Source organism: Miniopterus schreibersii (assembly GCF_964146895.1).
Source record: "Miniopterus schreibersii genome assembly, chromosome: 11".
In the NCBI taxonomy this organism is placed as follows: Eukaryota; Metazoa; Chordata; class Mammalia; order Chiroptera; family Miniopteridae; genus Miniopterus; species Miniopterus schreibersii.
The window spans coordinates 49,891,174-49,906,399 of NC_138111.1; the positions used below are offsets into that span (position 1 = coordinate 49,891,174).

General features: G+C 35.1%; 1 long non-coding RNA gene across 3 annotated transcripts in view; it reads right to left on the reverse strand.

The window, feature by feature from the left end:
* LOC308563933 overlaps window positions 1–15,226 on the reverse strand; it is a 334,396-nt gene that overhangs the window by 235,539 nt on the left and 83,631 nt on the right. The gene's annotated exons all lie outside the window — the stretch shown is intronic.

A 15,226-nucleotide genomic window follows, 5' to 3' on the forward strand; every position in this document is an offset into this window, starting at 1 on the left:
TAAGTATTCATGTATAAATTATCTAAAAGTTTGGAAAACTTTGAATTTAGCTGATGTTCTTCACATAAAACAAGTGATTTATGTTAGTGAAAAGTTGCTTGTATTTGGTTTCCATTGCTGTATAAAAGATTGCCACAGTTTTAGTTGCTGGACACAACACTGATTTATAATTTTACAGCTTTTATAGGTCAGAGATCTGGGCAGGCTTAGCCGGATTCTCCATTCAGGGTCCCACAGGGGTGAAATCAAAGTGTGTTGGCCAATTTGCAATGTAATCTGGATGCTTGACTAGACAAGATCTGAATCCAAGCTCCCTCAGGTTCTTGGCAGGTTGCATCCTAGTGGCTGTAGATTCATGACAACTGTCTTCTTGAAAAACAACAGAGAGAGAGTTTTTGCTTCTTTGTATTTCTAACTCCAGGGAAAGCCTGGACCGTCTTTTAGAGAGATCACGTGATTAATCAGATCCACCAGCATAATCTCTCCCTTTTGGTTAATTTAGATGCAACTGAGAGGGACCTTCATTACATTTTGCAAAATTCCTTCACTTTTGTCCGCTAATGTAAACACGCTCACAATCCCACCCACACTCAAGGGGAAGGAATTATACAGGGTAGGCAACAGGAGATGGGAATGCCGAAGGACGCCTAGAATCCTGCAGACCACATGTCTAACGTATCCTTGCACACTATATGCTCCTCTCTGAGCAGCTCACCTAGCAGGACGGTCTTATCATTGTTAGTAACTGCTTTTGTCTTACTGATTTGATATTTGAAACAATAGGATTATGTGCAAAGACAGGCTTATTATTGTTAAATACTTTAAGTAAATCATTGCTTTATCATCTCTGTTCAAATTATTTTTTATCTCCTCACATACAGCAAAATGTACACATCTTAATTGTAGAGTCTGATGATTTTCACCAATTGCTAAGACTCCTGTGACTCACCCAAATGAAGATAGAGAAAAACATTTTCATCAACTCAGAAAGATCCCTGCTGCTCCTTCCCAGGAAATGATCACCTGTGCTCACAGAGGCAGTAACCGTTGATTTCTTTCTTCATAGATTTGATTTACTTATACTAAAATGTTTGAAATCATTCAGTAAATCTTATCAAATATATCTTGAAGGTTTCTGTTTTTAAAATTTCAATTATCATTGCTTGTTGGTAGAATCTCAGTTTGTTTACTGATAGTTTTACAATGGCCTAACTGATTAGACGGGAAACGAGCAAAATGACCTAAAAGGCACAAAAACCACCACTGAGACCATCTGCCTTGACTTCTTCTGAAGCCAAGGTTTATTAAACAGCTCTTGATGGTTCAATCTGGAGACAAAACTCATCTGAGTGTGAATGAAGGCCCCTGGGTGTCTCTCACTTCCAGCTTACACACTTTCTCTCTCTTGCTGCCCTGAGGCATTTGCATTTTAGTAAAAGCTGAACATGAATATGCTCTGTGGAGTTTTGTGAGTACTTGCAAATATCTGAACTTTTGAAATCACAGACTTTTTTTTCATTTTTTTTGTTTTTGTTTGTTTTAGTAGCGTTCTTCAGATTTTCTAGATAGATCTGTTGGTGAATAAAGTGAGTTTTACTTTTTCCTATCCAATTTGGGTACATTTAATTTTTTTTCTTGGCTTGTTGCTCCCCCCCCCTTTCAATTTTATTTTTATTGTTTTCAGGTGTAGAACAGTTTTAGACAATCATACACTTTACATAGTGTTCCTCGATATTTCCATTACCCCAACAGGCACCATACATAGTTATCACAATATTATTGACTATATTTCCTATGCTTTACTTACACCCCCGTGACTATTTTGTAACTACCAATTTGTGCTTCTTAATCCCTTCACTTCTTTTACCCAGTCTGTTCCCCAACCCTCCTCCCCTCGCAACCACCAGTTTGCTTTCTGTGTCTGAGTTGTTTTCAATTTTGTTTGTTCGTTTATTTTGCTCTTTAGAGTCCACAATAAGTGAAATCATGTGATATTTGTTCTGACTTATTTCACTGATTATAATACCCTCTAGGTCCATCCATGCCATTGCAAATGGTAAGATTCCATTATTTTTAATGGTTAAGTAATATTCCATTGTATATATGTACCACTGCTTTTTATCCACTAGTTTATTGATGGGCACTTGGGTTGCTTCCAAAGCTTAGCTGTTGTAACTAGTGCTGCAATGAACATAGGGGTGCATATATTCTTTCAAATTACTGTTTTGTGTTTCTTCCATGCAGTTCCATTTTTAATTTTTTGAAGAAACTCCATACTATTTTCCCTAGTGGCCGCACCAATCTGCATTCCCACCAACAGTGCATGAAGGTCCCCTTTTCTCTACACCCTTACCAACATTTGTCACTTGTGAATTTATTGATTATAGTCATTCTGACAAGTGTCAGGTGGTATCTCATTTGGTTTTAATTAGCATCACTCTCATGATTAGTGACATTGAACATCTTTTCATATGTCTATTGGCCATCTGTATGTCTTCTTTGGAGAAGTGTCTATTTAGATCTTCTGCTTGTTTTTTAATTGCATTATTGGTTTTTTTTGGGGGGGAGGGGGTTTGTTGATGTTTAGTATGAGTTCTTTATAAATTTTGGATATTAAGCTCTTATCAGATGTATCATTGACGGATATGTTCTCCCATTTAGTGGGTTGTCTTTTCATTTTGTTGATGGTTTTTTTTGCTGTGCAAAAACTTTTTAGTTTGATGTAGTCCCATTTGTTTATTTTTTCTTGTGTTTCCCTTTGACTTGTTGCTTTTGAAAGAACCTCTAGCACAATATTAAATGTAAGTGTTAAGAGTTTATATTCTTGTCTTTTTCCTGATCTTGGAAAGAATTCAGACTTTCACCATTAAGTAATAATTTACCTTAATAATGATTTTAGATATATAGAAGAGTTGCAAAGATAGTACAGAGTATTACCATATGACTTTCATCCAGTCTTCCCTATATATAACCATGCCACATTCATAAACACTAAGAAATGAACATGACTACAATACTATTAACGAAACTAAAGACTTCTTTTAGGTTTTACCAACTTTCCCACAAATGGTCTTTCTAGAATGCAATGCTAGGCATCACATTGCATATAGTTATCATGTTTCTGTAGTCTCGTTCAATCTGTGACAGGTTCCCAGACTTTGTTTTTCATATCTTTGACACTTTTGAAGAATTGGTCAGGTATTTTATAGACTACCTCTCAATATTTATTTGTCTGGTGTTTTATCATATTTAGAAATAAGAAAAGTATGTCTATTTTATATTCCCAGAAGCAATATCCTTTACAAAGAGTTAATCCAATGATTTTGCTAGACTATGTCTTAGTTTTGATACTTCTGGGTCCATTTCTCAAGCACATGATATTTATTTCAATTGGTAGTCTCAAGTGTGTGTGAGTGTGTGAGTGTGTGTGTGAGTGTGTGTGCCTGTTTGTAGGAACATTTTCTTGAACTGCACATTTTTAAACATATTTTTTGTTTCCTTATTTGGTTCTTCTTCACAGAATGCTATAATTTGTATGTTCACAATTCTTTGCTTAAATTTAATAATTATTACTTTTTCTCAAATATTTCAACTATCTATTTCTGATTAAGATTTTCCCCTCATTTTTAATCTGCTATTTATCTTGAGGTATCATCTGTTATTTTTATTTACTCTTGTGTTCTTTATAATTTAATTTTCTGGGTCAGTTTTCTCAGACATTTTCTGACATGCTTTCATTGTCAGTAGGAATGTTATTCTGCAAATTATTCTCTTTTTTCTTATAATAATTTTGTACAGTTCTGGAGGATAGAAGTACAAGATCAAAGTTTCAAGAGGTTCATTTTCTTCCAAGTCCGCTCTCACATAGTCATCCCTTAGGCTTTTATTGTCTGTGTTCTAATCTCCTTTCTTTTAAGGAAAAAAGTCAGATTGTATTAGGGCCCTCACATAAAGCTTCATTTACTTTAATTACCTCTTTAAAGGCCCTATATCTAGATATAGTCGCATTGGGAGATACTGGAAATCAGGACTTCAACATATGGATTTGGAGGGGGATGGAGCACAGTTCAGGTCCCTTCCCCAACTTCTGTTTAGATTTCTCTTTTCTTTTCTCATGGGTCCCTATTTTGCTCAATTTTGATGCTAATCCCAGAAATATATCCCTTCCTGGAAGGAAACCCTGAGAGATCAGTTTGAAGACTCTAGAAAGTGTCCTACTTTAACTTACTCAGTCCTTCTAACCCAAGGCTCCTTGAGATCACTCACTGTTAGAGAGGGCGGAACCCCTCCAGGTTTGAGCTACTGTCTCACATTAGCAAAACCTTCTCTCCAGGAAATACCTATGGACTATTTTGAGGTCCATTTGTTTTCAGATCCTCAGATACTCTCCCAGTTGATAGCTTATCTTTCCTCACACAGAGTCAAAACCAGGGAGGACTTTGGCTATCAGTGGTTTGTCCCTATCTGCTCCTAAGTTGGAGCTCGTAAGCTTCTAACAACCAGGAACCGGCTAGGCGCTAAGAGGTATGCCTTGGTGTTCCTAAGAACTGCTCCAGTCTAACAAATAGGCTATAGTGTTCTCCTCCCGAACACTAAAACTTTCACAGACCACCAGCAAGGGCATGCTGGACCATGATGAAGCAAGACAAAAACAAGCTGTTATTAACAGTGTCTGAGCACAGTAAAAAAAAAAAGGTGACTCCACAAACCGGAAAAATTACCAACACTCCCTCTCCTGGGTAATGAGAGTGAACACTGCTTCCTTGCCAATGAAGTTATGGCCTCGCTCTATTCTGTTCACTTCCTAAAAAGATTCATAATACGCCTAGTCATAAAATTATTCCAATTTACTACTATCTGTCAATCCAAATAAAATCCTACTTCTTTGGAGCCTCCCCAAATTCATCCCACAGAAGCCCAAATTCTATAATAAATCCCTCTAACACCCCCTTACTGAGACACCCCAAGATTCTTCATGGTGGACTATCTCATTTGTTTCAGGGAGTCAATAAAACCAACTTTATTTGACCACAGATTTGTTCCTGATGCCATCTAATTGATGGGAGTCACCATATATTTCCATTCTTAAACTTGTAGTGCATCCTTATATTTAACGTCTTTCTATTGTAAACAATATATTATTGGGTCTTGCTATTGATGTATTCTGATAATTTTTGGCTTTAAATTTGAGAGTTAGTTTACATTAACGTGAAATATTACATTAACTGACACAGATGGGTTTTGGTATACCATAATGCCAACTGTTTTCTCTTTGCCCATATCTTTGTTGCCCCTTTTCCCTCTTTTCCTAACCTCTTTTGTACTAAATGAATATATTTGAATAATTTCAATTTACTACTATTGCCTGTATTTCTTTATCTATATTTGCTTATTTTTCCTATTTTTTTGGTGCTTGCTCTAGAGTTTTCAATATGCATCTATAACTTATCACTATCACACTATAAATACCTTTATACAATGTCACATATAATTGCCTTGCAGCAGTTTTTCTTCCCCTTTCCCATTCTTTGTGCTATTGTTATGTATTTCTGCATGTTATAAACTTCATATATCTTGCATTATACAATTAATTCTTTTTAAGAAACAAAAAAAAACCTATCTGCACACATATTTACCATTTTTCATGTTTTTATTTCTTTGTATAGATCTGAATTTGTTAGCATGTCTTTAGCTTGAAGAATTTCCTTTAACATTTTTATAATCTGGATCTGCTGGCAATAAGTTATTTCAGCTTTAATTTGCCCAAAAAGTCTTTATTATGACTTTGTTTGTTAAGAAATTTTTTGCTGGATATAGAATTCTGATTGACTTCCCTCCAGCAATTTGATTCATTTCTTTGTCTCCTGGTTTGCACTGTTCCTGATAAGAAGTGACCAGAATTTCTTACTCTTGTTCCCTATGTATAATGTATAATCCTCCCCCTCTTTGGCTACTTTTCAAATTTTCTCATTATGATTACTTTTCAATAATATGATTATGATATGCCTTGGTATGGTGTGTGTGTGTGTGTGTGCACGCGCGCGAGTACATGCACGTGTGCATGTCCTACTTGGCTAGTTTTAGTGAACTCCTTCAGCGAGTGGATAGGTTTTTCAGGAGATCCAAATATTGTCATCATTACTTTTCAAACATTTCCCCCAACTCTCTTCTGCACTTCCAACAACAATTGTTACATTGCTTGTACCTCAGGTCACTGAGCAGCTTTCATTTTATTTTCTATTTATGTTTCCTCTGATGCACTTTAAATAGCTTCTATTGTCCTGTCATTGAGTTTAATGATCTTCTACAAGGTTTAATTTGCTATTAGGCCATCCAAAGAATTTTTATTTCTGATATTGACTTTTATTACAATTTTACTTGGTTCTTTTACATATTTTCATATGCCTCCTGATCTTAATTTTATAATTCTTTAGTTATATTCATAGGTTTTTAAAAATATACTTAATTCTAATAGCTGTGTTAAAGTTCTCACCTGCTGATTCCACTGTCTGTCATTTCGCAACCTGTTTCTGTTTACTAATTTTGTTCCTAGTTATTGGTGATGTATGCTGACCTCACGTATTTAGTAATTTGTTACTGTATTCTTGTCATTATGGATATTAAGTTCTTGAGTGTCTGGTTTTTTTAACAGATCATTTTTTCTGCAACAGTTAACTAACTTGCAGTTAAGCCTGATCTTTGATCTTGCTTTTAAACTCTGCAAGGGTTTATCAGAGGTTTTACTCTAGAGCTAAATTAGTCATCTTCCTATGGCATCACCTTTCTCTGAGTATACCTGAGAAGGCAGTGAGGTAGGTGTCTTTACTCTGGAATGTCAGAACTCAAACCTCTCTTGTTCCTGTACGATCTTTTGTACTTTTCCAGCATATAAATTCTTGGTAATTATTCTTTCCCAGTAGATGTTCCTTGCTTGACTTTGTAGAGTTTTTCACTATGTGTTTTCAGCTAAGTATTCAACCAAGAAGTTAAGGGTAGCACTATGCAGATTTCTGGAGCCCCTTCTCTCCACAGCTCTCTTCTTACTTGGTATGTTCCTTCTCAAATTCCAGCTACCCCAGGCTTGGATCTGTTTCTCAGCAATTTGAGATGTATTCTGGGGCTACTCTGTACAGAGGTCCATAAAGACTCTAGAGTTAGAAAGCTGATACAATTATGGAGCTCACCTCATTTGTTTCTCTGCTCTCTGCCATCATGTTTATGTACTATGTTCTGTGAAGTTCACTGATTATTTAGAAATGTAACGCTGATATCCACCTAGCTTTTATAATTTTAATTACTTCAAACATATTCCATTTTGTATTTCACTAGGAAGACTCTGATGTCAAAATGGTATGAGCTGAAGCCAAGGCCAGGGCTTTGTATGCTTCACATTAGACTGGTAGGCCCCCCCTTCTCCTGGATGACTTACTTTACATCTAATTTTACTATTCTAAAGTTTCAGATTCCTTTCTTTCCCTAGTAGCATGACTTGTATCTAACTCCTGCCATGATACTCTTATAGAAGCACTTTCAAATGCATGAAACTATAATGCAAATATAATGCAAATAAGGTATTAATTCAGAACATTTAAGTTAAACTGAATTATAAATAGATAAAATTCAATTAAAACTTTTCTTGACAAGATAAGCCTTACAAGAAAGAAACTGATATTACACAAGACCAAAAATAAAAAAGAAACTATAAATCATGGCAGTATTTGTGTGAATGGGTTGTGACTTGTTTGATGAGATATCACTGAGGCCTGCAGGCATTAGCCCCCAAATAAGAGTTGGACTCTTCCTTTGAATTATGCAGTAAATCTTGCTTTTGTAAAACTAGAGCATAGAAGTAACATATTATTTTGTATCATCTGCAAAACCTGAAGCAATGTCAGGGCAAGGAGTTTGAATAAAGCTTTTGGCAAAAGCAAAACATTACTAAGTTCTCATTAAGATATCACAATCCAAGCTTTCTTTTCAAACTAGATTTAAAAAACATTAAAAATTCCTAATAACTTTTTAGAGGCTTAGGTTATTATCAAATGCTTAAAGAAAACTTTTGAGAACACAGGTATTAAGAAGAATAAAAAGTTTCATAGAAATTTCAAAAGAAAAAAAAATTGGAAAAACAATTCATTGGCTATGATCTCTATTGTACCAGTACCCAAAACAATTTTCAAAAGGCATTCTTTAGTTGTATATGAGCAAAGATAGGATAACCTTAAGTACAAGAACTGAAAAACACAAAACAAATGTCTACCTTTCAATAGCAACAGAAGTCCAGTTTGTTGTTGAATCTAAAGGGAATTAATTAGCAAACTTCCTCTATCACTATCAGTTTAAAGTCATCGGAAAAGGAGACAAGAGTATATATGTAGGAAAAAGAAAGTTGTTAGAGTCATAAAATGAGAGAAATAAAGAATAATTTTCAGTGAAACAAACCTATCTTATATTTTAAAAGGGATACTAGCAAGTTAAAAACAGGGTCATTCATTTTAGATGTTCTTTAGCGTGGATCGAAGTGTGCAAAAGAAATATTCACCTTCGAAGTTAGGTTTTCTGCTTGAATTCCCATACCCATAGTGCTTTTCACTTTCGATTTGCCTTAATGAATTTACCATTTCTATATTAAGCAATACTGTAGGCAAGCACTCTGCTAATTGCTGCAAGCATACAACAGATCAGTGTAAGTTCCCTTTTTCCAAGAACTCATAGTACAGCAAGAAGGGTGGGATGAGCGATTCACATGACAACTACAAGTAGTGTTTTAAGTTGTACACTGTACATTGATGTCACATCTAAGCAGGTACTGTTCTTGTAGGCATCATAAGTGTGTATATTTATTAAACCAATTTTTGGCCAATAACAACAAGTTATCTTACACTCTTGAGTATAGTGCTGTTTTTTCATTATTAATATAGGTATTTGGTAGGCAGCAAACAGCAAGGCTATGGGATCACCAGTAGAAGACTTTTCTAAGACATTCAAAGATGATTTGCCTTGATAAATTAAGTACAGCCCAAACACTAGCCTCATCTTTTCATGCTCATAAAGATGACTTGGTGAACACAGTATCAATTATTCCTTTGAGGGTCAACTAAGAAGTTTCCAACACTGATTAACTAAAAGTAGTATGAAAATGCATAGATTTATGTGGGCAATAGAATACAATTCACATAGTAATGTGAATCAAAATATTTGCATTATAGAACCAGCAATTATCTTTCTGCCTGCACACTGACAAGGAAGCCAAGTACATAATTAGCAGATGATTTGATGAGAATCAGAATAAAAGTAGTAGCATAGATACACATTTACTAGCAACAGGACAAAGATACCTAATGTGCGTGTGTGAGTGTGTCTGTGTATTCTGCCATAAATGGGTTGTTCCTGACACTGAGTTCATAATACTCAAATGTTATTGAAAAATGCCTAAATCCCCCTTTTACAATTAGGGTGTCATTGTTAAAGGAGTAGTAATACATGAAGTCTATAGATGTAGCCTTTTTGTTACATATTTTATATACATAGTGGATGGCCATTAACAATGTTAGCCTCTCTGGTTCTCTTTTTCTTGATTTTCATTCAACTCTTCTGAGTGACACATATCTCATTTATATGTGTTAATACTTTTCCATTGGTCTCTGGTCCAACTCCTGGCTTTCTGACTCATAAGATGCATGACTATCATTTAAAACATTACATGTTGCCCGGCCGGGCGTGGCTCAGCAGTTGAGCGTCAACCTAAGATCCAGGCGATCGGAGTTCGATTCCTGGTCAGGGCACATGCCCAGGTTGCGGGCTCGATCAATGACTCTCTCATCATTGATGTTTCTCTCTCTCTCTTCCTGTCTCTAAAATCAATAAAGACATTTTTTTTTAATTAACAAATAAATAAATAAAACATTACATGTTGACTTTTAAATTTCTGTCAGAGTATATACACAGTTGTTGAGTTGTGGGTGAGAAGATGTTTATCCAAAACTGCAGAATAATCACAAGGTATATTCCTTGAGGATCAGTCTTAATAATGATTAATAACGTGAGCTATTGTTATGACTACAAGCAACCTCTCCCTAATTGTAGAAGTAACACAATCTTGAGTTTCTTGTTTATTTAAAATGGAGATTATTCAGCTAGAAAAATAATGAAATCTTATGAAATGTATGCTTTCACCACATATAGGAGTCAAACAATATTTCCTGACTCAGGACACATAGAAAAAAAGAATTACCAAGAAGTTATCATAGAGATATTGTAAGCCAAAAAGATTACATGGTCCTCCTAGGAGCCCACCTCACCCACCAGTCTATACAACAGAGAGTGCATGAAGAAAGGTGGCTAATGCCATCTTGCCAGAAGGTGTCCCTTCTATAAGGTTCCATGACTTATTATTGAAAATACTGAAATGTTGACCTTTAAAGACCCCCACAAATATTATATGCCAAAATGGACTGATGCCTGTAACATGGGTGGGGAAACAGTAAGAGTGGTATCCCAAAGCAATTAATTAAGCAAAATATTATTTTTAAAAAGCCATTACAAAAAACACAAAAAAAAATTCAAAACCATACATTCTCTAGATCATAATAAAATTAATGGGGAAATTGGCATATTTAAACCTTTTCTTTCAATATAGTGTTATTTCAATTTCTATTTGATTATGTAGCCCCTGTAAGATTATTCATATTAATTATCAAAGGAATAAATATACCCAACAGCCATATCGAGTGAAATGCAAAATGTGTATGCTATATTCAAGTAAACCATAAAACTTCAAAGAAATCTGCACTTATATTTGTTTGCTTGGACCAGCATTTCCATGACCCTAAAGGGGTGTGTGTGTGTGTGTGTGTGTGTGTGTGTGTGTGTGTATTTATCTTATAGTCCAATGGGTGCTTGTTAATAGAGAAAAAATAAGGAAGTTTAGATTACCTCTAAGGTCATGTCTAGCTTCAAACTTTTTAAAATCAAGATGTTTTGGTTCCAGGTGACAGAAGTGCAACTAATGCTCATTTAAGGGGGGGGGGGGGAGTATCCTAGCCAATGTGGCTCAGATGCCTGGAATGTCATCCCTCTGCACTGAGGGTCACAGGTTTGATTTCCAACCAGGGACCATACCCAGGTTGCGGGTTCAGTTCCAGGTTTGGGTGCATATTGGAGGCAGCCGATTGATGGTTCTCTCTCTCATCGATATTTCTCTCTCTCTCTCAAAATCAATTAAAAATAATAACATTTAAAAAAATACCTTATGAAAACTGCAGAGTAATGATGGTTTAGAGGATTGCTGGCACTGGCTAGATGCGAGACTCACTGCCATTCCTTTCCTTTACTCCTAGGCTGCATCTCTGTGACCTCTGGCAACTCTAATTCTACATCTTCCTTGGCCCTGCTTTCTGTTTCCCAGCAGTTCCAACAAAATTCCTAGAATTAAATTTCATTCTCTCCATGGCCATTCCTGAATGTATCACTGCAGCCAGTAAAAGAACTCCATGATCTGGCAAGGTCTGGGTTATCTGCCAATACCTCAGGTGACAGTGGCAAGAGGTATCTCCACAAAGGAGAATCAAGCTGCTAATCCATCTTCATAATACTGCTTCTCAACACCTAGCTCATAGTTGGCCCTACATTAGTTTAAAAATGAGTGATCAATCTGCATTAATGGTTTTCAGCATTCTTAATTCCATCATATGTTGGATTATAGTTTATTTTCTTTCAAACATGTTGGCTACACACGGAAAAATATTGCTATTTTTGCTTGTCCAATGTACCATAATCTAATGGACAAAAATCCTTGCTTTCAATTATACCAAACCAATGGGTAAAGCATTATATAGACCTGGTAGGTAATTTCTATCACTACCAATGGGCTCCTAGAGTAATTCCTTTTAATATAAATATTTCCTTCAAAGTTTTATATTATGAAAATGGTGCCTCAAGCCTGGTCCCACAATGAATCTTGATCTTAGGGTGTTGCATTCAGGGAAACCAAGGAAATGTGCTGCTTCCATAGCTTGGCTATTGTTAATAATGCTGCAGTGAACACAGAGGTGCATATATTCTTTTGAATTAGTGTTTCAGTTTTCTTAGGATATATTCCCAGAAGCGGAATATTTTAAATAAAAAAATTTAAAATAAAACACCATTAATTGCATTTTATTTTTTACTCTAATGGCTTGTTTATGTTACATATCTGCTGCCTAAAACCATATGTTATTACTATTGAAACTCAAATGCTTATGTGCTTTGCTTCCATATCAACTATTATTTTCTCTTTGGGAATAATTAGTTTTCATCTTTCATACATATATAGTTTCCTCACAGTTTCTTCTTCAATCTCAAATTCTTTAACTGGGGATTTTACTTAAAAGGGGATAATGACAATAGGCACAAAGAGATTTGATGTCAAAACAAAGTACCTAATTGAAAAATATTCAAGTGAATTCTATGTTATCTTAAAATAAAACTTCAAAGGAAATGGTGGAAGATTTCAGGTTCCTAACTGTATAAAAAATATTTTTAATGAGGAAAACCCATGGACACTAAGAGATCTTTATAACTGCATGTGTGATTGCCAACTGGACTCCTTCTAGCTTTTCACTTATTTTATTTCTGTATTTTTTGAGGGGAAGAGTATCATTCCCTAATAGAGGGACATTATGAATAATTTTAGCACAACACTTAAATATACTATATAAAAAGGTTTACTGAATCAAGGGCTATGATTTTGTGATACCATTCTGACCCACAATACAGGACCTGGCTCTTAATGCATAAAGATATCTGGTTACCATGACTATAATTACCATAATTTTACACCCATTAATTTTGTCTGTAGAATTAATTTCCATAACTTATGACTTGAAACAAAAACATCAGCCTTGTTCCATAGTTTCCAAGAGCAGCATTATTATAAACCTCATAAATGCCAAATGTTTTTATTTTTCTTTTTTTCTTTTTTGCTCTCTCTGAATCCTCCAAACTGGTTCCCTCTTATTAAAATCCAAGCAGCTGTGAAATGGCCGGGTAATTTGAAGATGAAAGTAAATGTGAAGTGACCTTCATCCATGCTGAACAAATACAATATAAAAAACATACTTTCCAGTTTAAGTTACACAAAGCAAATTAAGAAGTACCTAGGGCTATAATTTACTACAAAAATGTTTCTTAAATTTCTGACAGTTTCATTTAACTGACTAATTAAACTTGCTTGTAGGCATTTTAGAGATGGAGTCTAATAACTGTACTATCATTTGGGAAGAAAATGAAAATTACATTTTTTTTTGGTGAGAATTATGTTTGTAATGGCCCAGGTCTCCCACTAAACATTTGACAAATATCTCTAAGTATTTAAGCCTAGTTGTATTAGATGATAATGCCAATTCTATTAAAAGGTGATTACAAGAAAATTTCACATGTAATAGCTTGCAACTACAAATGTTCATTTTCTAAAGGACCTGCCAAAAGGAGACATTAAAATATAGAATTTACACCACATGAACAATATGCATTTATTGTATATTTTGTTTACTCATTTCACACTGGCACTTGAAAATGACCCATTTTATAATTCTCCATCTTTGATTGTGTGCTGCTGCTTCCCATGAACGACTGAGACAAACCCCACCTCTGGGAGGTAGCATTTCCTAGATGCCAACAAGAGATCGCTGTGTAGGGCTTGGAATTCAGTTTCCCAGTACACAAGTTTTTATGTTGAGAGGGCTAAAAGATTGTTTTATTTCCCTCTAAAGAAACCAAAACTACACCTCTTTTTTGAGGAATGTTTTAAGGCTGCAAGGAAAAACATTCAAATAGAGTTTTGCAAACAGTGTATCCAGGTGAATCTTAGAGTAAAATACCCTACAATCTTCTGTAATTATACCCCTGAATAATGGTCAAAACACTGATTTTCTCTTTCATTCTCTTTAGAAACAATCTAGGATCCTGCCATGTAAAATATAAAACACATGACAACATTTCATAATTACCTCCTTTCATTATGTGTAATTGTGTTATTCATTTCATGAAAATGACATTTAAGAGAAAGATGTGAAAGCTACAATTATATAATTATTTTCCCAAGTACCAATGCTTGTATGCTCTGTAAAAATCAGACTAGTTCATGGTTTAAAATTTCACTGAATCTCTGTGCGAAATTATCCACATTTATCCAGTTCCTCTCTTACCTCCCATTAACCTGTGAACTCTCTGAAACCATAAAGTAGTATTTTCATCATGCAATGCCCTTCTGCCCCTAGTGTAATGCCTGACATATAGTAGTCATTTGATACGCATTTGCTGGCTTGAGTTGAATGAAATTGTTAAAACAAAACTAAATTAACAGGGTGTGGCTTTCAGGCAAGGGGGGAGTTAAAAAGATCAGTCCTCTGTGGTCTTCATTATTCCTGCTGCTCTAGTGATTTCATGTTTTCTCCCTCATTATATATATATATTTAAAAAATCAACGTTGAAATTTGTAGGAAAAGTGAGGAAATATTTCCATTATAGCAAAATTTTCACTATTATTGGTGTTAATTAGAAAAAACTGGGAAAATTTCTACAGTTCTGATTTCTCTTGTGAGAAAATTTAAATCAACACCACTGAAGACCCTCCTACCACCCCAACTTCATTTTGAATAAGCAACTTGGAATCAAATCATAATCTTGATTTGATTTGGCTGAATCAAATATAACTTCAGTCTATACTCTTAGCCATACTTTTCATTTTAGATGGTCCATTTTTACCACACAGGGTGGGCAAAAGTAGGTTTTTATGAAAAATAATACAATAATTAATAAATACTAATACAAGAATAAACTGTGTTTTGCATACTCTCAACTGTAAACCTACTATTGCCCACCACTGTCTTTCCAGTGTTGAAGTCACCCAGCCAGCGACTGCTAGAAACATATCTGTAGTCACATAGAGTTAGGGTTATTTAGTGAGAGCATGTGCCAGGGGAACAATGAGAGTCTCAGTATGAGGAAGTTTGAGGGGTTATATTACTGTATTTGTGCTTGTTCTGGGTAATTTTAAGGCAAGTTTAGGGAAGTGGGTATCAATTTTGGGTTGGGGGGCATTGGGAAGTAAAGGTGGTTTAGTCATTGGGTATCTTGGTAATTTTTTATCTAGGAGACCTGAATAGTTGTCAAGGGTAGGGAAACAGTAACCACTGAAGTTAGCTAGAAGAAGGGGATGGCTAGTTGTTATTATTGTTAGATATTT